Source organism: Rattus norvegicus, chromosome 3 (assembly GCF_036323735.1).
Source record: "Rattus norvegicus strain BN/NHsdMcwi chromosome 3, GRCr8, whole genome shotgun sequence".
NCBI lineage: Eukaryota > Metazoa > Chordata > Mammalia > Rodentia > Muridae > Rattus > Rattus norvegicus.
The window spans coordinates 48,154,902-48,178,240 of record NC_086021.1 but is presented as its reverse complement, the minus strand read 5'-3'; positions in this window follow the sequence as shown (position 1 = coordinate 48,178,240).

Here is a 23,339-nt window from a genome sequence, read left to right as displayed (position 1 = left end):
TGATTTTCTTCCTATGGGGTTGCAATATCCTTCAGCTCCTTCAGACCTTCCTCTAACTCTTTCACAGGGGTCCCGAGCTCAGTCCAATGGTTAGCTGTAAGTATCTGCATCTGTCTCAGTCAGGTGCTGGTAGAGACTTTGAGAAGACAGCCATGTCAGGCTTCTGTCTGCAAGCACAGCATGGCATCAGTAATAGCATCAGGGTTTGGTGCCGGTACATGGAATGGATCCTAAGTTGAGGTGGTCTCTGGAGGGACTTTCCTTCAGTCTCTGCTCAATTTTTGTCCATACATTTCTTTTCAACAAGAACAGTTCTGGATCAAAAATGTTGAGAAGGGTGGGTGGTCCCATTCCTCAACTGGAGGCCATGTCTATCTACTGGAGATAGTCTTGTGAGGTTCCATCTCCCCACTGGGAGGCTCCTTGACTAAGGCCATCTCCATTGGGTCTTGGGAGCTTCTCACACCCCTGGTGTCTGGGACTTTCTAGAGGTTTCTCCCTCATCTCCCACCCCACACTGCTACATATTTCTATTCACTCTCCTGGTCCTTTGGGCTTCTCTCCTGTCTCCTGCCATACCTGATCCTGGCCCACTTTTTTCTTTACCCCTCTTCTCTCCCACCTTTGTCTTCTTTGTCTCCTGTGATTATTTGATTCCCCTTCTAAGTGGAATTGAAGCATCCACTCTTCCTTCTTTTTAAGCTTCATATGGTCTGTGAGTGGTATCATGGGTATTCTCGACTTTTTGCTAATACCCATTTATCAGTGAGAACATGCCATATATGTCCTTTTGGGTCTCAGTTATCTAACTTAGGAGGAGAAAATGACTCTTTGTGCTGTAGTATTGAAAAAGATGAGAAGTTCTTGACAAGACATGCAGGATTCTTAGGAGTTGACCTGTGCTGAGCTCTGGGTCCCATATTGTATCTTTTCTCCCTGTGGGTAAGATGAGCCCCATTAGATTCTCTATAAGAAGTTGGCTTTCAAATGCTATGTCAGTCCTCTCTGCCTTTCCTTACCTGTGGATTACTTCCTCCTGTCCTTGCTATTTTCTCTCTCCTTACTCTTCCAAATAAAGAAAGAAAGAAAAAAACCCAACTTCAGTCTCAATTTTAACTCTGAGGTCTTCCCTTGTAGAGGTTTTTTTTCTCCTTCTATAATTCTTTTCACAATGTTTTATTTAACTGTCTTGTTTTGTTCTGAGAGAGGTTAGATATCCAGGAGCCATGAAAAGATTTATCTTCCCAGTATGGCCCAATCCTTTTTGTTATTGTTAAAGCAGAAAATCAATAAGGTTCAAGATTAGCACCAGGTGACCCAGTTTTTTCTGTTGTGAGATGACTTAGCTAACTTGGATCACTGTGTATAAAGCAAATTGTTGCTGCATTTACTCCATGGCTGCAATGACTTCAATTTGTTGGGATAATACTTGATCTTTGCATTTTCTTCTCCAGTCTTATGTCTTCTCTCAGTGTTCAGAGAGGAGTTGGAGTTTATTTTTTTCTGTTTTCATGTATACTGTATGTATACATGCATATAAGTATGCAATTGGTCCTATGTATGAGTGAGGTATATGCACACATGGGACCGACCAATGGAGGCCCAATTCATGTTTTGAATCTTCTTAGATCAAGCTTTTCTCTCATTCTTAGAGGTATTATCTCTCAATCAAACCTAGAGCTCTCTGGTAAGGATTGGTAGGCTGCCTAGCTAGCTAGATATCTCAAAGGGCCCTCTGTGTACCTTCCAAGACTGGAATCATAAGCACTTTACCACAGGCACACAACATTTCAAGGGAGTCTTGCTGAGTCTGGCTGGCTGCAAAAGGGGTGGGAGTATGAAACAGTTCCTGCCCTTGGAGTTTCATTAGGCCATTGATGCTCATGATCTCCCTATATGATGATGACTGCTGTTGGCCTGAAACTGATCTGCTTTCTACTTTACTTCCAATCTCTCTTTCTGGGAAATAGGCTTCCCCCATTACTCAGAGATAATCATGTCACAATAAATGAAACAGATGTGGTTCTCAGGAATGAGGAACAGAGGTGGTTATGAGACTGTGGAGGACAAGGAATAGACCTTTCCTTTGGCCTTTAGGGCCATGGGAAAGGATCTAGATAACATAACCACAGAGGCCATAAAACCTACATGGTCCTTTATAGAAATACTCCATTGCCAGACTTCGCCTTGAATTTGGAATTATAAGGAGATACATGTACTCTCTAGTCCAATGACTGCTGCGTTAATTAGCCAGGGTGAAAACAGTTAAAGAAGTCTCAAGAAATAAAAACATGGATAGCAAAAGAAAGCTATAAAATATAAGCAAATAATAGATGGGTCTATCTTATAGGAGAAAAGCTTATATATGAACTGGAAATAAATAATATAAGAAAGAGAGCACATGAAGCTATGGAATTGTTAGGATGAGGAAACAAAGATTAGAAAATTAAAAGATGATGTATAAGCATATAAAAAGTTTGTACTTCATTCTCCTAGCTACTTGAAGGATTGAAGATGACAATGTCTACTTTATCTGCATAAATTATATAACTTTGTAAGAAATCATTTTAATCTTAGTAGTCTAGCACCTTTCTCTCCTTAGATAAAAGTAGTTACTAAAGACTATTGTCTGCTGTGTTCAACTACCCTTGAAGAGCAGGCTGTGTAAAATCTCTGAGAAAATGTGCTTTTTCTTTGTATTTAGTTTCTGTTTTAAGAATGTGGGGGTTGGGATAAATGATCCAGGATTCATAGGATTTATATAAATTTAAGAATTTCTACAATAATTACTCGCAATGATCAAAGTCTTGATGATGTAAATGCTTTAGTAAATAAAAGACTGGGTTCAAACTTTCTGGTTAGGTGAAGGCAAAGGAACTAAAAAGAAGAAGGGTAAAGAATGAGAGGAGAAGGTGAAAGAATAAGAAGAGAGAAACCAAAAAGAATGAAGAGGGGGAAGGCAAACAATGAGAAGGGAGAGGAGAGCACTTGAACTGACAGCTTACATCCAGTACTGACTTCAAGTCATTATTATTATTATTATTAGATTTTTAAGTTGGTATTTTATTTTCTATCATCCAAGCTTCTTAACCTGGAGATGGTTTGAATCTGTTTTAGACAACTTAATGTTTGATTGAGGTCAAACTAGCAAGTCCTGGAGTTGTCACTGTCTTTGGAATTGGATGCCATCATATCATAATTGTAGCACCTTACATCACGTCTGTACTAGACAACAAGCACACTAGTTTACCTGTATTTTCCTTGGGCATAAAATATTTCTTTTGTATCTTTGGTTTTATATAATGATTGATTATAAAGGTCAGTTATTAAATGACTTTGAAATAACTGGCCTTGTGCCCTATGGATCAAGGTCTCAGAATGCAGTTCTGTTTTGAAGAGCTGTGTTAAAAGACATGCATCATTTGCCGCCACTCCCATTCCCTCCTTTCTCGGGACCCTTCTCATGCTGAGACTGGACCTCAGTAGGGTTGGGATCTGAGCTTGGATACTCTTGCTTACACAGAAAATGCTTAAGAGCTGAGCCATCTGTCCCATTACAGAATGGATTTTACAGATTGCTCCCCAGCTTGTTTAGTTTCCTCGAAACTCCTGCTGAGATAGGCTTTAATGATTGCCAAGGACCATATCACCTGCCTTGGGAGAGCTCCTCCACACACAGCATTTATCAGTGACCTCTTCACACCCAGGCTTCCACCATCTGTGCCTTTCTCCATCTGTGTCTTTGCAAAGCTCAGATCAATCTTTATTCTAATCCTGCTTACTTCTTATGATGTAGCTCTATGCTCTTCCCTTGGAATTATCAATGTAAAACATAACCTTGGGTCATTTTTTGTGTTGTTTTTCATGGAGCAGTATTCCTCCTTCTCCTCCTCCTCCTCCTCCTCCTCCTCCTCCTCCTCCTCACCCTCCTCCTCCTCCTCCTCCTCCTCCTCCTCCTCCTCCTCCTCCTCCTCCTCTTCTAGTGCTATTTATATTTGCAATTGTTCCTACTGTTTGAATGTACCCAAATTTCCTACCTTAAAACTTAACCTTCAAGATGATGGTACTGAGTTAGCTTCTAAGGTTAATTACTTTAGAAGGTGCGTAGGCTACAGGGACTTTATGTTATGGCTCAGATGAATGCATGTATGAAGGGAGTTTCAGAGAGCAGTTTCCTCATCCATGCTGACCTGTGAGGACACAGCAGTTTCCTCTTCCATTCTAGAGGTTGTAGACAGACAAGGGAAGCCCCTACCATACATTAATTTGTCAGTGTTTTACTATTGTTAATCCAAGGGCTTTGAGAAAGATGGAACAATTCCTGGTGTTGATTATATATATATATATATATATATATATATATATATATATATATATATATTATAAATTATCTGTGGCAGAATGGATAATATGTATGGACTGAATAGATTCTATATATTTGAAACCAAAAATAAACCATGGATTTGAGAAAAAGCAAATTGGAAGGGCATATAGGAATGGTTGGAGGGAGGAAAAATTGAAGGGGGAAGACAATATCAATATATTTTAATTTCAAAAATAAAAATAATATATTTTAATATGATACCAAATGTGCAGTCAGCTCTGAGATAGGCAACATTAGAATCCAGACCACATCAGACTATTGTGTTAAGGACTCAGAAAAATTAAGAAAACAAAGCAAACAGACAAAAAAAAAACTGTGGAGAGAACCCACTGAAGCCTATCATACCAGGAGTTTCTAGGAAACTATATAAGCTGGGGAACATGCTGCTTGAGCTCTTGTAGTCATAGTATTGAAAGAACATACAAACAAGAAAAGGTTCTCAGATCTTAGATACAAATAACAAATACAGTAGTGGAAACTGGCCAAACGGCCATTTTTTGTTATCGAGCGGCAAAAAATGTGGCCAAATTGTATATGTGTCCTAGAGCTGTGTGTAAATTGCAAAGAAACATGAATTTTTGGCAGAATAAATCTCTAAGAAGTTTGAAGGGTTCTGTATGGCTTCCCTTGACTGCTTACTGGAAACTGTGTGAAGAAAGAAATGAATTAAAGATGTAATTTATAGGCAAAAGGGATGCAGAACCAAAAGATTTAGAAAATGTTCAGGCTCCTCAGCCGATAAATAATGAAGAAGATTGTCCATGAGGGAGGAACAAGGGCATCAAATAAATATTTGATAAAGATATTGATATAGCTATAAGGGATGTAGAAGCTATTTATCAAAGCAATTGAAGAATAACCTCCAAAGCATATTGCCGAGTTGAAAAGTATCACTAAATAGAGGCCAAGAAAACTAGGACCTTGAAGGAGAATAAAATGGTTTTAATAAGTTTAGGAAAGTTGTATCTAGGCTTTGTTATCTAGCTCAAACCTTTACATCCTGTATTTGAATGCAGTGCCTGGTGGCTCATGTCATTATGACTTACATGCTCAAGAACAACTCATTTGAAATATTGAAGGCATAAATATGGGCCATGTCTGTGAGAGGCATACTCAGTATTTATAAAAACAGGCATGAACTCTGGCGGACATACTTGATTTCAAAGACCGCACCTAGGAGTTTCAGAAGTAGACAGTGAACTGCCACACAGACGAACCATTGCTGAGAATCCCCATAACTTCAATCTACAGTGGAGCGAAGGGAGCAGGCTCTATACCTGCAGTGTCATCCTGGTAGAGGTGAAGTGGCAACGAAGAAGAATTTGGAGGAGACTATGCTTGAAGAAAATTTAGGGTCAGTTCCCATTTGGTTCATTAGCAATACAATACCTGTGCTAGTGCATACATGGGAGATAGAAGCTAAGATTATTCTTAAGCGCTGAGTCTTGGTTTTGTAATTAATTGGCTGATTCTAATTAGTATACAAAGTATTCATTTTTGTTATGACATTTTCAAACAAGATTTGTTGTAGTTGACTCTCTTGCCTCTCATCTGCCTCACCTGTCTTCTAGTCTTCCTTCAACTCTCAGGCTTCATGGTAGTTTGAATGAGATGTCTCTTATAGATGCCCACTTAAACAGTTGGTTTCCCATTGTTGTTGGTGATTGTGGAGGAGGTGGAACCTTGCTGAAGGCTGGCTTAGGATTTGGGAGTGTATATCCTTATTCCACTTCCAGTTTACTTTTTCTGGCTCACGCTTGAGGTTGAGTATGTAATGTTTAAGCCAGGCTCCTGCTTCCATGACTTCTGCCCCACCTATGTTATCTCCCTCTATAATGCTAAGCACAAATATACCCTTTTTTCCATGAGTTGATTTGGGCCATGGTGCTTTATCGCTTTATCAGAGCAACAAACAATACTTATATTACAGGTCATTCATGCATATATATGCACACACGCACACACACACACACACACACACACACACACACACACACACACATTATGACTTACATGCTCAAGAACAACTCATTTGAAATATTGAAGGCATAAATATGGGCCGTGTCTGTGAGAGGCATACTCAGTATTTATATAAAAAGGCATATATATATATATATATATATATATATATATATATTTCTTTAGACCTCTGCTATCCCTCTTTCGCCTCATTATAGGTTCCTTTCTGCTTTCAAATCTTCTAACACACACATTCACACACATGCACACACAACACGCATGCGCGTGTGCACACACACACACACACACACAGAGAGAGAGAGAGAGAGAGAGAGAGAGAGAATATTAAAAGTTAGGATCTTCATATGAGAGAAATGACATGGTTTTTAATCTTGTTTAGCCCAGGTTACCTCCTCACGTAGTATAAGTAAGATTCAGATCTTCTTTTTACTGTAAATTTCATAACTTTTTTCCTTTATAGAAAAATTCCATTGTGTATATATACTACATTTTCATGATCCATTTAGCTCTCAGTAGACATCTAGGCTAGATTCCATATGTAAGACATTGTGCACTGAGTAGCAGCAAATGTGGATATAAAAGTGTCTCTGTAGTAGAATATTGAACCCTTCGGGTCTGTGTGCAGGAGTGGTATAGCAGGGTTAGATGACAGTTATAGTGATTTTCATAGTGGCTGGGCCAGATTACACTCCTGGCAGCAGGGAAAAACGATCATTTCCCACATCTTATCTGCGTTTCTTGTCATAAATTTTCCTTATGATAGGTATTTTGATTGGGATAAGATGGAACTTCAAAGTAGTTTTAATTTATATTCCCATGATAGCTAGGAATGCTGAGAACTTTTTAAAAATGCTTACAAATCATTCAGTCTTCTTCTTTATTTTTGATTCTTTGAAAATTTTGTACAACTATACATATTTTGATCATATGTGTACACCACTACCTCCCTCAAACTCCTTCTAGTTCCCCCTATCCTGTTTCCTTTCTAACTTCCTATCTTCTTTGCTATTGGTACTAATAATTCTGAGTCTGATTCGTGCTGCCCTTATGTTCATGGTTATGTGCTCATACATACAAGTATTAGAGATCTATCAGCACTGCTTCTCCAAAGTAGAGTGACTTACACTCAGCAGTCACCAAATGCCAATAGCTTCTCCACCATGGGTGAGGCCTTAGGAAGTCTCCATAGACTATGGAAGAATTTTGGTTGGATTGATCTTGTATCGCTAATCACAGGTGCTGTGATTTATATGTCTAATAGCCATTATGTCCTGAAGTCAGCATTTCATTAATTCCCTTCCCATTGCCTCTTACATTCCTTCTCTGCCTTCCTTCATGAAATTCCCCTAGCCTTCTAGGTCTGGAGGTTGACTTAGGTGGTTCATGTACAATAAAAGCCTCTTTATTTACACTTCACACTTCAAAAAGTCTGGATTTCTGCACGTACTCACTACAGAAGGAAGCTTCCCAGAACCATGTTGAGAGCAGCACAAATTTGTGGCTATATACCTAAATATATAGACTGTAGTGTCATTAAAACTAGCAATAGGTTTTCCCCTTGGGTTTATTATCTTCACAGTCATGGGTTTTATACCAGGGTGTACAGAGCAGGCATGAAATTCCTCCCACAGAGCAGACCTCATTCAATCAGAAACTGGCTGGTTATCTCTATAAATATCATGTCATGATTGCACCAGTATGCACATCTTGCCATTTAGTAATATCATATCATCTGGAGTCCATTGCTGTGTATCATCATGAATATTTTTCTCCTCAAGCAGAAAACCAGTATCTTTTGGTGCTATGTAAGCCAGTGAGCAGGCAGAGCTTTCTGGCCAGGTTTATGTTGATTTTTCTGTCTTGAATCCAAAATGAATGGTATCCTCAGCAACAGAATATTACTATTTAGTTATAATGGCTGACCAAGAACAATGGCAGGGGCCTGTTTTGTTTTGGGTGTCTCTATAGACTCCATGATCAGTAATTCAGAAGTATCTCAGGCCTGTCACTAAGATCTTCTTTCAAATACTCATTATCTTCTTAGAGTCCACACATAAAGAGTATTTCTGGTTAAACTCCCTTAAATGTATATTTATAATGTATGTGTATGTGTATATAATACATGTATAATGTATGCATATATAATATATGTATATTATATGCAATGTATTTATGTATATGTGCATGTATGTATATACTGGTGGATTTCAAAATAGCCTCTTCATACTTTTGGGATAGGGTTAACTTCCAATCTAACCTCTTCTTCACTCTCCTAATCCCCCATATTCCACTTACAGCTCTAATTCTGGCAAGTTTTTCTATTATACATATAACAGGATTACTCTCTAACATTTACAAAGAAAATATTCTAATAAAATAACAACAATAACAGGTGTCAAAGCATGAAACACAAAAGCTGGTAAACACTTTCACAAGTATGCAGCATCCTTACTGATGATGGAAGTGGGAATCAAACTGATTTTGAGATTTCATCTGACCCTAGGCAGAATGACCAAGATCAGAAATACAAACAGCAGCAGATGATGATGTGGATGTAGGCAAAGCAGACTCCTTATGCAGGTTGGTGGGATGGTAAGCTAATTCAACCACTGTTGAAAAAAGTCTGGAGGTTTCTTTAAAAGTAAAAAGTCAGATTAACCATGTGACCTAACCATGTCACTTGTGGGTATATATCCAAAGGATTTTATATCCTACTGCAAGAATACCTGCATATCCATGCTTAACATAGTTCAATTCAAAGTAGCTAAGAACTGGAATTCACCAAGATATCCTTCAACAGATGAATGGATAAGGAAACATTTAAATAATGGAATGTTACTCATCTGTAAAGGAAAATGGAAGAACAAAATTTGCAAATAAATGGATGGAATTGTCAAAAACATATGCTGAGTAAGGTTACCTTGGCATAGAAACACAAATGCTGCCTGCTCTCTTTCATATGTAGATCCCAGCTTAAAATCTTTTGTTTGTTTAACTAGGAGTACTGGTGGAAGCCAGAGCACCAGAAATGGGCTACTTCTAGAATACAGAAAAATAAAATACAGATGAGAGAGAGAGAGAGAGAGAGAGAGAGAGAGAGAGAGAGAGAGAGAGAGAGAGAACACTAGACGTAGGAATTTTAAAGCTTGTAGAGGGTAGGAAATAGGAAATGGGATACTGGAAGTTTTAACCAAAGTGAAGGGCAAATGAAAAACTGAATGGAAACCTATAAATCATTAAATTTTAGAGGATAATAGAGCACATTCATTGAGTATGGTCTGTTGATTTCATTAGCCCATTTGTTGCTTGGATGCTCTTTCTTCTGTGCAGGGTGAGGTGATGGGGGCTTTTGCTTATTTGTTTGACTGTGTACCATGTCTTACTTTTCTAGCTGAAACTATGAGCATTGTATAGAATCATGATGGTGAAAATTGATACCCTTTATCTCATTCTAAATTTTAGAGAAAATGTTCTCAACTTTTCCCATTGTAAGATTTACTGTTTGCCTTTGGTGGCTTTAGTTTTACTTGGGAGTTTTTTTCTCATATCATTAATTAATTAATTAATTAGGTCGTGCCTCATTCTTAGAGCATAAGTACTAAGTCTGTTTGAATTTATACAATTACAGCTAGCCTATGTTTGTCTCATGATGACTTACACCTTGGGTCTTACCCACATCTTATTTAAATGATGCTGAAGACATAGTTTAAAATTGATCTTTGGAGTGATTAAAGCTTTTGGAACTATTGGAATAAGGCAAATGTAGTTTATCTGCGAAAAGGAAGTGGATATTGAGGGGTTGAGGACAGAGTTGAGTTGTTTGAATCATGGTGCGCCTTTCTGCATTCATCCATTGAAATTTTATCTGGAAGATACAGTATCAGGAGGTGGAAAGTTTAGGAGAGACAATGGATTGGTCATTGTCCTTATGCATGAGGTTTGGAGAGCCCTCCATCCTCATTTCGCTTTGTGAGTATACCTGTATGATGTCACTCCACATAGGTTTAATGTTTGGTTTCAATTCCCTTTTGACATGTGAGGGTACAGCATTTCCCCTCCTCTTCTTAGGATGTGAAAACAACGCAAAATCTTTTAGTCGAAGGACCCTAGGGGTTTTTGCCAGCCTTACTTCCACCATCTCTGGTCAAGAATAGGCCAAATATCAGCCTTCTGCCTTGCCTTAGGTCAAGGCTAGGCCAAGTTCCATTCTCCACCCACAGTTCTTGGGAGGAGTAGGAACATTCTTGAAATCGTGCAGAATGTACTGACTGATAGTAACCTGACCCTCCCAGATTGAGTTTGAATGCATATCATATGGTTGCTAGCCAATAGATTCAAAGATCAATATGCTTAGCCAATAAGTTTAAACTGTAACCTTGCTGATGTAACCTGTACCCCTAAAAGGTATAAAAGCTGCTTGTGATAGCCAATCGGGGTCACTTTCTAGTCACTTGCCTTGAGGGACTGATTGGGGGTCAACTCCAACGTGCAAGAAAAAATAAACCTCTTGTATTTGCAACAAACTCTATTCTCCTGTCTCACTTGGGGGGTCTCCCAGTACTTTAGGCTCACACAGTATCTGCCATAACTTTGATCTTAGATAGCTCAGACATAAGCAGTGTGGGAAATAAATTTCTATTATTTATAAATGTTCAACCCCATTTTGTCATAGCTCCCTGAAATGACTAGGGCAGTTGTCATCTTGTCTAGATTATTTGTCCTGTGTACAGGAGATTTTTATCTCTCTGTTCTGCTTTTTAAATAGAAGGTAATCAAACGTTTTGTGATTTGGGTTAAAATTTTAAATTATACTTACTGTTTCTGAATTATCTTTATTCATAAAAAATCATTACTAATTTATTATATTTATTTAAATGTATTAGGATATCACAAGGTAAAACCAAAACATATAGTTATGAAAGAGGAGGAAAACAAGCTGGACATTGTCAAGCCACAAATGCTGGTTTACCTGAAGCAGAAGGATCACTTAAAATCAGGAAAATTCAAGTTGGCCTGATTACATAGTAAGAGCTTCTCAAACATACAAGCAGGCAACCAATTAAGCGAGCAATCAAAAACTTGAAAATATTGCTGACGTGTGTGTGTGTGTGTGTGTGTGTGTGTGTGTGTTACTGAGTTGGTATGGAAAATGAACATTGATATCCACATAAAAAGACCAGGAATAACTCAATTGTGTAAATAACTGTACAAGTAAAATGAATATATTCTTAAAGTGTTGATTTTGAAGTTTTTAATAACTGAGGATTTGAATAAATAAGTCAAAATAGAAAATCTTGTGAGAATGTAATCATTGGTCTCAAAAGCTTATTTCATCCTAAATTTTCAGCACAATTTTTTAAATAGAAAACATGATAGGGCGTCTTAGGGTTTTACTGCTATTGACAAACACAATGACCAAGGCAATTCTTATAAGGACAACATTTAATTGGGGATGGCTTACACGTTCAGAGGTTCAGTCCATTGTCGTCAAGGGGGGAACATGGTTTCATCCAGGCAGACCTGATATAGGGGAAACTGAGAATTCTACATTTTTTGCTGCTTGCAGCATATTCATTCCCAAGTAGCTAGGATGAGGGTCTTACAGCCCACACCCACAGTGACAGACCTAATCCAACAGGGCCACACCTTCTAATCATGCCACTTCCTGGGCTGAGCACATACAAATCATCACATAAGGAGAATCTTATTTTGATTGAAACAACGGAAAGCTCCAGCAAGAAAACACAATCTTGTGAAGAGCATCCTATTCATAAAAATGCTGCACAAGATTAGATTCAGGCTGCCGAATCACTGCAGAGACTGATTGACTTGTGCTTTTACTTCATCCTCATATACCATCCGTACCTCCAGAGCCAGAGCTGCTCTTATTATAATCACTTTTAACACTAAGAAGCCATGTGAACTTATGCACATAGACAGAGAACCAGTCCTTCCATAGCAGGCTCACACAGAATACTGCTTGCAGTTTCAACTGAAGAGACTTTGTTAAAAGCTTAATCTTTTCCACTCTAACTCTCAGCCTAAGAGCTGAACAAAGTCTGTCTATTAAATGATTCTAATCTTGATTTATGGGACAGGTCTTAGTGTATGCATTTCTATTACCTCATGTGCTTGTATCATGATTATAGTCTAATTACAGCACAAAGCAATGACAGGAATACTCTTTATTCTGTTTGTGAGACTTTAACCTATTGACATATGATTTATAGAATAGTGAGCTATCATTCTCTTCATTACCTCCAAACCATATGAGCGTACATGTAATACTCAGTTGATTAGATCGAAAGGGCTACCTCCATTTGGAAAGTCCCAATTATTCACAGCTCCTAAGTACATACTACCTAGTAAAATACGGATTAATGAATTGAAATTATTGATTAATGCTATGAATGTACAGAATGAATCTTAAAGCTTCCGAGAAAAGTACTTTATATTTACCTTTGATCTATTAGAACTCTAGCCTGTGTGATTAGAATGGAGTCATTCATAGTATTCTGAATTACATTGCCACAGAATTGCAAAGAGGTAATGATTATTCTTTTTGAGGAAGTGAGAATACTCCAGAAAAGCAGGGATGATAAATGTTATGGTCTTCTGCTCTTACTTTTGCATACCAGCCATTGCTACTTGAGCTCACACCTTGTTTTGTTTTTTACTCAGCAGTGTATGCAGGAATACAGACACTGATTTTTTAGTGTACTCAGTGTGGCACAGAAGAAATATTAGATAACCTGAACAGAGGAGTGAACATAAAATGCTTCCCAGGACTGCTTGCTGGTGATGGATTGGACTCCACAATTTGAGAATGGACACTGGAGTGGATATTTACAAAACAGAAAGTATTTCTTTTTAATGGTCAAGTCTTGGGAACTTCTGAACGACCTTCAATGTTCACAAAATTCATTTAGTAACACAAGTAAAACTTTCTGGTAAGAGAAAATACTATCTATTCACATGGGCCTGTTTTCCACATTCACCTCTATTGTTTGACATGGATAGTAAAATTTTGAGGAAAAGTTTGCCTCATGAATATATGAATGACGGTATTTACTTTTATGACATCTGTAGGACATTCTTTCTCTTCTCTTGTAGCTTTTTCTTCAGAAAGGAAATCAGACACAAGGTAGACTTCGTTTCTTGTCATATCTGCTTCAAAATATTTTTGAAGGGTTGGACAATAAATGCTATGGGCAATTCAAGAGTAATTGACATGAAGTGCCAATGTTTTTAAAATGTGATTATGCAGATTCAGTAGACACCATTGTAGATCCTTCCATTGCCAGCCTGTCAGATGAGCAGTGCAGAAATGCGGGTCAGCTGTAAAAGAGGGTCTGTATCTCACACAGGCAAGAGGAGCAGCTTAATGTGACTTGAAGGCTTTTCATTTACCAGAAGTATTCCCTTTTCCATCATTGTAGCTTACCCTGTGAACAGCAGGGTTCTGTTCTGAGACTTTGACCTGGGAAGAAATGGTACAACAAATGTTTCAGAGCAACCAAGAGCAGATTAGCAAATGACAAGTGTGAATGCTACCCTCAGTCCATGTCAGATGTTATACCAGCATCATATATATATTTTCTCATTAAAGATTTAGTGGAAACACACTTTGCAAATGTTATTTCTATTTTTAAAAAACAAGAAGAAGATTATAATTATTTTATCTACTTAACACAAAAGATAGGTTTGAAGCAACATCTGAAACTTTAAGAAAGGCATCATCATCATCATCATATCATCATCATCATCAAAGATAACACATGAAAAGAGGAAGAAGTAAAGTGAAAGCTCTCCACAAGAAGAAACCTAAATACCTAATACATATTTTTTAAAGTGGTAGACTCCTAAAGTGTTTTCTCCTAAAGTGTTTAGAAGACACATTAAGGGTATTTATAAACTTCTATATATCCATAACGCTGATTAAAGATTAAAATTTCCAATGATATTTTGAGCCAGGAAGAAAAGCAGAACCCCTCTACTTAATTTTGGTCCATTATTTTGAAATTTAGGAATTTGAAAATCTACTGAAATAAGGTAGGGCCATGCAATATGACATACTAGCAATTTTTATCAAGTAGCTGGTGACATTTTGTCCTTTCCTGTGGTTTTCTGTTTCCTATCTCCAGTAAGGCACTGCCACACTTCCCTACTATGACAATCTACTATACAGAGAACCTTCTGAATCACAGTCAAAATAATCTCTTCTTTCAGGATGTTTATTGTTTCCAATAAGGCCTGGAAACTGACCAAATAATAGACTTACCATATTCCATACATTGACTCTAGAGCCCACGAGAATCTGTTCCTCAGATGGTGAGAAAAAATCTACATCTGCTGTCTACAGAGAATCTCTGCTGCTTATGGCTTACTGAGAGTTGAGGAATCTATTCTAGTTGTTTGCTTTATTGTCTGTTTGTTTTGCAAAAATTATGCCGGATTTCAGTTACCGTAAGAGATATCAGGAATAAATACACTTATTAGAGAAAGAGTTCTTTTCGCTAATAATCTTTCTTTGTGTTTAGTACATGGCCTGTTGACACCATGGCTTTTGAGCATATGGTGAGTCAACACATCATACTAAGAGCACATGACAGAACACAATACTTACCAAATGATGGGCAATAATGAAGAAGGGGAAGAAATTGGAGTTCTTTTGAGGGCAAGGCTTACATGACTTAACTGTTTTTAGTAGATTCTACCTCTTCAATGTTATCTCATACCCCAATATCACCATGGGGTAGGGACCAATCCTTGACAGATCAGCCATTGGGTAGTAAAGTCATTTAGGATTCAAGATATATAATTAGAGAAATGTCTGAATGGTTAAGACTGATAAGCTATTTCTCCACCTGTAAAATGAGCTAATTTAAGACAGATTAGAATATATATATAAAGGCAAGTTTATTGGGAAACTGCTCTCAGGTGGGTGAGTTCACCATTTGTAAGGATGAGGCCAGGGAATTGGCCTTGGGAAGGGAGACAGAGGGGAAGAGGAAGAGAAAGAGGAGGCGTGGGTGTGGAGAGAGGGAGAGAAGGAAGGGGAAGAAGGAGAGGACAAAATGTCTAAATTACATATGAAAGAGTTCCTGAAGGAAGGGCAGCCCTGCCCCTGGGCTGGAAAGGTTAGGGGCATGGTACCCCAGGTATGTATATGTCTTAGACAACCGTACTTCTATATTAACTACAACAGACATATCAAAAACATGGCAAGTTGAAGTCCTTCCAGACATGCCACGCTTGTATCTCTTCGTTGAGAAATTGCTCATTTAAATGCTCATGTACAGACAGACATCTCAGCTATGTTCACATTGCCTATTTCAAGGATAGTCCTTTAAATATTCTACAAGCATGATATCCACACCTCAGAAACTGCGATGATTATAGAGAATGCTATAGAAAACCCATCACTAGTTCATAACTGAAAATGTTTCATGCATTTGCTTTACAGACTGAAGACTTACCAGATAACTTTATGGATCCTTTAAAAAACTTATTATTTAAGGCTTTTTCGTCTTGGTAACTCACCTTGTTCACTTTCAAATTTTATTTTTTCAAAGCACATTTAAATGCACCCATAGATAAAATAATAATAAGCCTGCACAAAATATCACAAAGAAAAAGACTGCATAGAGATAGAGAGAATTCACTAGTTTATGTAAATCTGCTTCTTTAAAAGCCAGACTTGTTGCAAATACTGTAATATTTTATAAATCTCTCATTACTGGTAGAAAATGAGTTTTACAACAGAAGAAAATGAAACACAACTGTAAAACCCCTTTGCATCCATATTCGATATAATATTTTTTCCTAAAAGAAAACAATTTACATTTAAAATGCATAAGCATTGGCTATACATGCAGAGAAGTAGTGGCACCTGCTTTGCACCCTGAAGAGAGGCACTGCAATTTTTTCTAATCTATATTACTATCTATTATCTTGTGCTTGCATGAAAACTATTTTAGGAACGTTATTTTAAAAATTAAATGATTATAATATAGCCCAAGCACATGTTAGATCTCAAATTCAATATCATAAATATGGCTATCTACCGCTAAAAGAAGTTTATAAATTTAAAACTGAGACCAAATGCACATTCAGGAGACAGGAACGAGTCTTAGTTTTAGTTTTCTGGTGTTTTGCTTTTCTCAGACGGCAATTCTGTAGCATCATGACCCCTACTGAATACAGATGCCAGCGGACTATCATCAAGAAACATAATCTTTAGAACAAAAATTTTCTCTCGCTCATTTCCTCCTGAACGCATCCCCTTTCCTACACCACAGAAAGCTCTGTGAATCCTACTGTAGGACAAATCATCTTCGATGTCAGGCTGTCTTGACAAGAGTTTCTTTTATGGGAAATACACTATGCCATATCTGCCTTTCTTCTTTTATTTTGAAAAATTTTCCCTACCTTTTACGGCACCTTCGCTATTTTGTTTAGACTGCTGCATTTTAAGGTATAATCAAACTTCCTATGACAGAGATCCTTTTCTAGCCTTTTAGTTCAAAATATTTCATATAATATTTATGTTTACTTTTTTAATGCTAGTATTTCTTTTATATTTTTAATTATTCAATACATATCAGAAACTACAATACTGGAATAACTAGATTATTTAAAAAAAAAAAAAGAAAATGCTAGTACTGTGATATCAGTTCATCAGATCTCAGGCAAAGTCTGCTCATCTCCTGCACTAAAAGCCTAGGGTGGACACTAGTAGAAGCCCATGCATCACTGCTAAGTGATGGCTACTTTGTGTCTTCATTTTATCCTGTCCTAATAAGGGCTTTATTGCTATGAACTCTTATAAACACAACCATTCACTTGAGGCTGCCTTACAATTTCAGAGATTTAGTTCATTATCATCATGGTGGGAAACATGGCAGTGTGCAGGCAGACACTGTGCTGGAGGAGTCAAGAGTTCTACATCTTGATCTGAAGGCAGCCAAGCCGAAAATGGAATTTCAAACTGGGTGGAACATGAGCACAGGAGACCTCAAAACATACACCCACTATGACACACTTCTTCCAACAAAGCCATACCTGTAGAGAGCTGCGACATGCCTCGCCTCAAAGATGGCGCTGGTTTCCGCCTTCCACCCTCCCAACGGTGAGCGTTCCTTGCAGTAAACAAGTCCTTATTTGGCTATGTCTGCCTGGCCCGCTAGCTTCCGCATAGTGACAGCCTATCTACATGACCCACATGGCTTGCTAGGAATGGCCAGTGCTAGCTATTTAAGTGTGGTGCAGGGCGTTCCCCGGGGAGAGAGAGCCAGAAGAGAGAGAGGTCACAAGATTGAATTAAGGTTCCTGAATAAAACTGCTTGAAGAAGATCTCCTGTGGTCGTGTCTTCCTTGCTGGTCGACGTTGGGCTCAGCACATACCTACTCCAATAAGGCCACACCTAATAGTGCCACTCCTCAAGGGCCAAGCATTCATATGCATGAGTCTACTGAGGCCATACCTTTTAAAACCACCACAATCATCATGTTCGTTTGACACTCAGCTTTGATGTCCTTATGTTTGTTATGGCTATCTTTCCATCTTTATAGCTATACATATATAGACATGTATCAAATTCTTTAGGCACATACACTTCAAAAGAAATCTACAGAATTCAGAAATTAAGGGCTTAAGCATTTTCGTCTACTTACAGGAAATGTTTACTGAAATCCCTAAGGTTGAGATAATTAAAATACTTTTAAAATTTCACTTCTGTTATAGTTTTCCTTTACTTTTAGGTAACTCTATTCATAAATTGTTGCTAAGAGAAGTTAAAAATCCATAATCCAGAAACTACTGGTCATAGAATCAGGATACACACAGAGAATAGACAGTTTTAAAGAGCAGAACTGGAAATTCAATTTGATTAATGAAATAATGAATGATTAAGGCATATATGATGATTTCTAAGACCCACAAAGGAAGGAGAGAAAATCCTATGAGATCAATGGATGGACTCTGGATAGCAGTAACAGGAAGTAGTGATGGGGAAAACTGAAGATGTAAAAAAAGTCCGGCAGAGATTACTTTTAAACTAATAGTGATAAAATCATGTCCTATTGATTAAAATATATGTACTGGTTACAACATGTAACACTCTAATATTCTTGCCTCCTTTCCCTTTTCTCACAAGTATGCATACATGCACATATGCACATCCACACAGATGCCACATTATCATGTCCCTTCTGACCTTTCTGTCAATGTTTTCCTTGGATGGCTTCTTCTTCCTTTTCAGTTCATCTATTTCCTGACCATACCTCATAAGATGGCACTCACTTTTCAATACTGAGACCTTTTCTGTAGCCTTTTATTGTTATCTGTCAATCATGATTACAGTCAAGCAGATGTACACAGTACACACTTAGTCAAACTTATGATGATTTATCTATCATTCTACAGATAGAATTATAAAAGCAAACACCATGCAGATATGTTGTACATATGATCTTTTCTATACAGTTGTTTTGGCACTGATCTTATCAGAATTTTATCACTAGCAGGGCACCAAAAGATTGGCATTGGGAGAAATCACCACACTGGATATTGACTTCAGTAAGGAAGAAAAGAAATTTTAAAATGCTATAGTACCTTATTCCTTGTCTTTAGCCTTCTCCATCTATATACTAATGATTGCTTACAGTTGCCTTTCAAGTTACTTAAGAAAATGAAATAGGTGACATTAATTTTAGATTTATTTGTTCTGTACATCTTGACATTTTGAAGTATCTGGATGAGATGCATGCCATGCTTTAACATATTAAAGGTAGTAGAGTCGAAACTTCGCTCAAATATTTCACAATTTAAACAGACACACACATATACAAACACACACACACACACACTTTTAAGCAACACAGAGAAAGAGAGAGACAAAGACAAAGAGAAGGGGAGCTTTAATCTGTAGTCTGTGCTGGTCTTGAATTCTTCATCCTCAGCTTACAGATCGTATCACCTTATTAAGAAGAAAAAGTCTCTTATAGTCTCTGTATTCAGTGTCTAAGAGCTTCTCAATGAAACCACCAAAAGATGTTGCAACATCCAATTTAATTAATATTTTATATATACAAGAGGTCACAGAAAAGGAAATCAAGCTAGAGATGAAACAGAGATCTTTTTAAATTTTGATTCTTTTTCTTCTTTTTAAAATGATGTAGTACTGGCATAGAATGAAGTCCTGTGCACCCGTGACAGGTTGACCTTGACCATAACATTTGAGTTGTTTCTTCTGCCTTGAGATTTGATATCTCACATGCTTAGCCAAATGGTGAGCCTGAGACACATGCATACTTTATGTAGATGGAAGAGGTTATACTTAAGAATATACATGTATATACATCACACATACATACTATGCTTAATACATATATGCATGTATAAACATAATTTACATATATCCATCAAATATATACATTAAATGATGCATACACATACAAATCATATACATAAATATCATATGCATCATATAGATATATTGACATGCAATTAAAATTAGTAAGAAAGAGGGCATGAATTTGAGAGAAAGCAATAAAGGGTATATGGGAGAGTTTGGAGGTTGGAAATGGAAGAGAGAAATATAATTAAATTATAATTGTATATATATCTGTATATACATAAATATATACACATATGTTTATATACATGTAAGTGGAAGATGTTTACTGTAGACATGTTTATTTACATAAACTCATATTGAAATCAACTCTGTTTCAATGCTGAGCTTTCATCAGGGAGAGAAGGGGATAGAGATCTTTCTAAAGGGAAGTTTGTGACCTACTTTTAGCTTATTGAGAGAAGAACAGAAACTATGTCTTGTACCTGTGGATTGTCAATTTCCTTCAGCTCGAAAGTATCTTTATTCCAATGTGACATATTTCAAGGTGGCATGTTGTGACTATTTTTAACTGTACCATACTATACTTTAACTGTACTGTAAGAGACACAAGAATGAATCTTAATTTTTATTTTAAAAGAATAGTTATCATTTCTGAGTTATTGAAAATGGAGATGTGCCTTATGTTGTAGGAGATGATCAGTTTCAAAGCTTCTAAGAAAAAAGAATAGCAGAACTCATCAATAGTTGAACAGTGTGGTGCCCTGTAGTCGACAGAAAAGTGAATGTTCATTTGAAATCTTTATTTTCAAGCCAGAGCTTCGCATTTACAGAGAGAAATTACCTCAGTTTTATGTCTCTTCCACCCAACTTTCTTAATCTATTAAGTACAGCTAACAAACCAAAATTGTAAGTACTAAAATTCTATATTATGCATAAAGATTTTAGTATTATTTCCTCTGCTAAAATAATTTTTGTCCTGTAAAAAATTTCTTTACTAAAGGACAATATATACATTTGATTTTCCCAGGACTATGACAAATTCACTGAATTTTACTAATATTGTCAATTTCTGCTGAATATCTGCTTTTGGAGTTAAAATAATATGAACAATCAAACATGGACACAAAGCAATAAATCTGTTTTTCCTAGTTTTGTAGACATTGACAATGTCTACTCAATATCTAGTAGGTACCCTTTTGAAAACATTGAGACGTATCTACTTCTTTCCCAAGGCTGCTTGATAGACCAGAAGATATTACACATGGATGACATTTCTATGAGAGAGGATACTACATAATTCCAAGATGCAAGCAAGCTTATGCATGCTAAAACAATCATGTAGTGCTTTCTGCCATACACTATGTATCACTGAAATTTCTGTGAATATTGAAATCCTCAGTAGGGTTAGAAAAATAAGTACTTTAAAAAGACTCACTTTCTATGTTTGTACTTTTAATGTTATTTTTAATTAACAGGACACTTATAAATGTTCTTGGGACTTAGTGTGATATTTTGACATGTTTGTAATATAAATGTTTAAATTAGACAAATTCACAAAATTGTCAATTGATATTCACATTTTGAGTGTTTATTGTGAAAATATTTAAAAAGTATTCTATGGGCAACTTTGAAATATACGATATATTTTTATTTATTTTAGTCACTTTTTATGAATCATACTATCACCACCTAGTCTTCTACTGAAGATTTGTACTATTTGATTAACATATTCCTTTCCACCCACACTTCTTTTTTTTTTTTTTTTTTTTTTTTTTTTATAAAGGAAGAGTTTATTTTGGATCATAGTAACAGTCTACAAAGGTGGTGAAGTCCCAACAGCAAGAAGTTAAGTCAGCTGGTCATATTGAGTCCACAGTTAAATAAAAGAGAATAATGAACTTGTGTTCTTTCTTTTTTTTTTTTTTTTTCGGAGCTGGGGATCGAACCCAGGGCCTTGCGCTTGCTAGGCAAGCACTCTACCACTGAGCTAAGTCCCCAACCCCCTCTTTTTTTTTTTTTAACAGATTTACTTATTTTTTTTTTTTAGTTTTTTTTTTTTTTTTAATTAACTTGAGTATTTCTTATATACATTTCAAGTGTTATTCCCTTTCCCGGTTTCCGGGCAAAATCCCCCTCCCCCCTCCCCTTCCTTATGGGTGTTCCCCTCCCAACCCTCCCCCCATTGCCGCCCTCCCCCCATAGTCTAGTTCACTGTCCACCCACACTTCTATCCTAGTCTCTCATAGGTATTACGGTCTCTGCATCTCTGAGATTAACATTTTACATTCCTGTGTAAATGAGTTCATGTGGAATGATATGTCAGATGATTTTTAATAATATAATATCTCCCATGTTCATTCATGTATTGCAAATAATTGGATTTTTTTTTACAACCTTAGCTGTATATTAGTCAACTGTAGATATATTGAATATAAATAATTTTTGACATAGGTTTCATTTTGGCCTTGAAACAAGATAGCATTGTTTCAATGTCATAAAATTTTGTATGCCTGATTACAAAATCTTGATGGATCTTTCTAGACTTTTCTTTTTTCCTTTAGTAAGAATGGAGGCTATGCTAAATTAGTGCTCCCTGACAGAATGTGTCTGGTTCAACAGGGTCATGATCAGATGCCATTATATTAGCTTCCACTACATTTCTGGTATCTATCTGTTCCCAGCACAGCATGTAGATTCTGCCACATCTGTCTCACACTTTTAGTGAGAGAAAATGAAGTTACAATATTCATAACCTGTTAAACAAAGCAATTCTCTACTAGTTGTACCTACACTGAATAGAGAAAATAAAGAACCTATGGTTTGCTAATATGTGTGAACAACATTATCATCATAATATTGTTCTATAATAAACACCAATAGCAAAATGGGCAAAAATATAATACATGTAGTTTAATATTCTGGTATTTGTCAAAACACTGTTTCACATGGTCACTTCAAGCCAAAAAATCTCCAAAAATCTACCAAATGTAGAAATATGTTTAAATACACAAAAGAACATAAATGTTTGAACACTGATTTCTTTATTTTTTATTGGTGATTTTATTTTCATTTCAAATGTTATCCCCCTTCCCAGTTTTCCCTACACAAACCCCATCCCCGCTCCCCTCCCCTGCCTCTATGACGGTGCTCCTGCACCCGCCCACCCACTCCTGCCTCAGCGCCCTAGCATTCTCCTACCCTGGATCATCCAGCCTCCACAGGACCAAGGGCCTCCTCTCATCCAATGATGACAGATAAGTTGAGAATCCTCTGCTACATATCCACCTGGAGCCATGTGTTCCCCCATGTGTACTCTTTGGTTCATGGTTTAGTCCCTCGGAGCTTTGGGGGTTCTGTTTGGTTGAAATTGTTGTTCTTCCTATGGGGTTGCAAACCCCTTCAGCTCCTTCACTCCTTGCCCTAACTTCTCTATTGGGGTCCCCATGCTCAGTTTGATGTTTGGCTGCATTCATCCGCATCTGTATTGGTCAGGCTCTGGCAGAGCCTTTCAGGGAACAGCTATACCAGGCTCCGGTCAGCAAGTACTTCTTGGGATCAGCAATAGTGTCTGGGTTTGATGTCTGCAGATGGGATGGATCCCTAGGTGGGGCTGT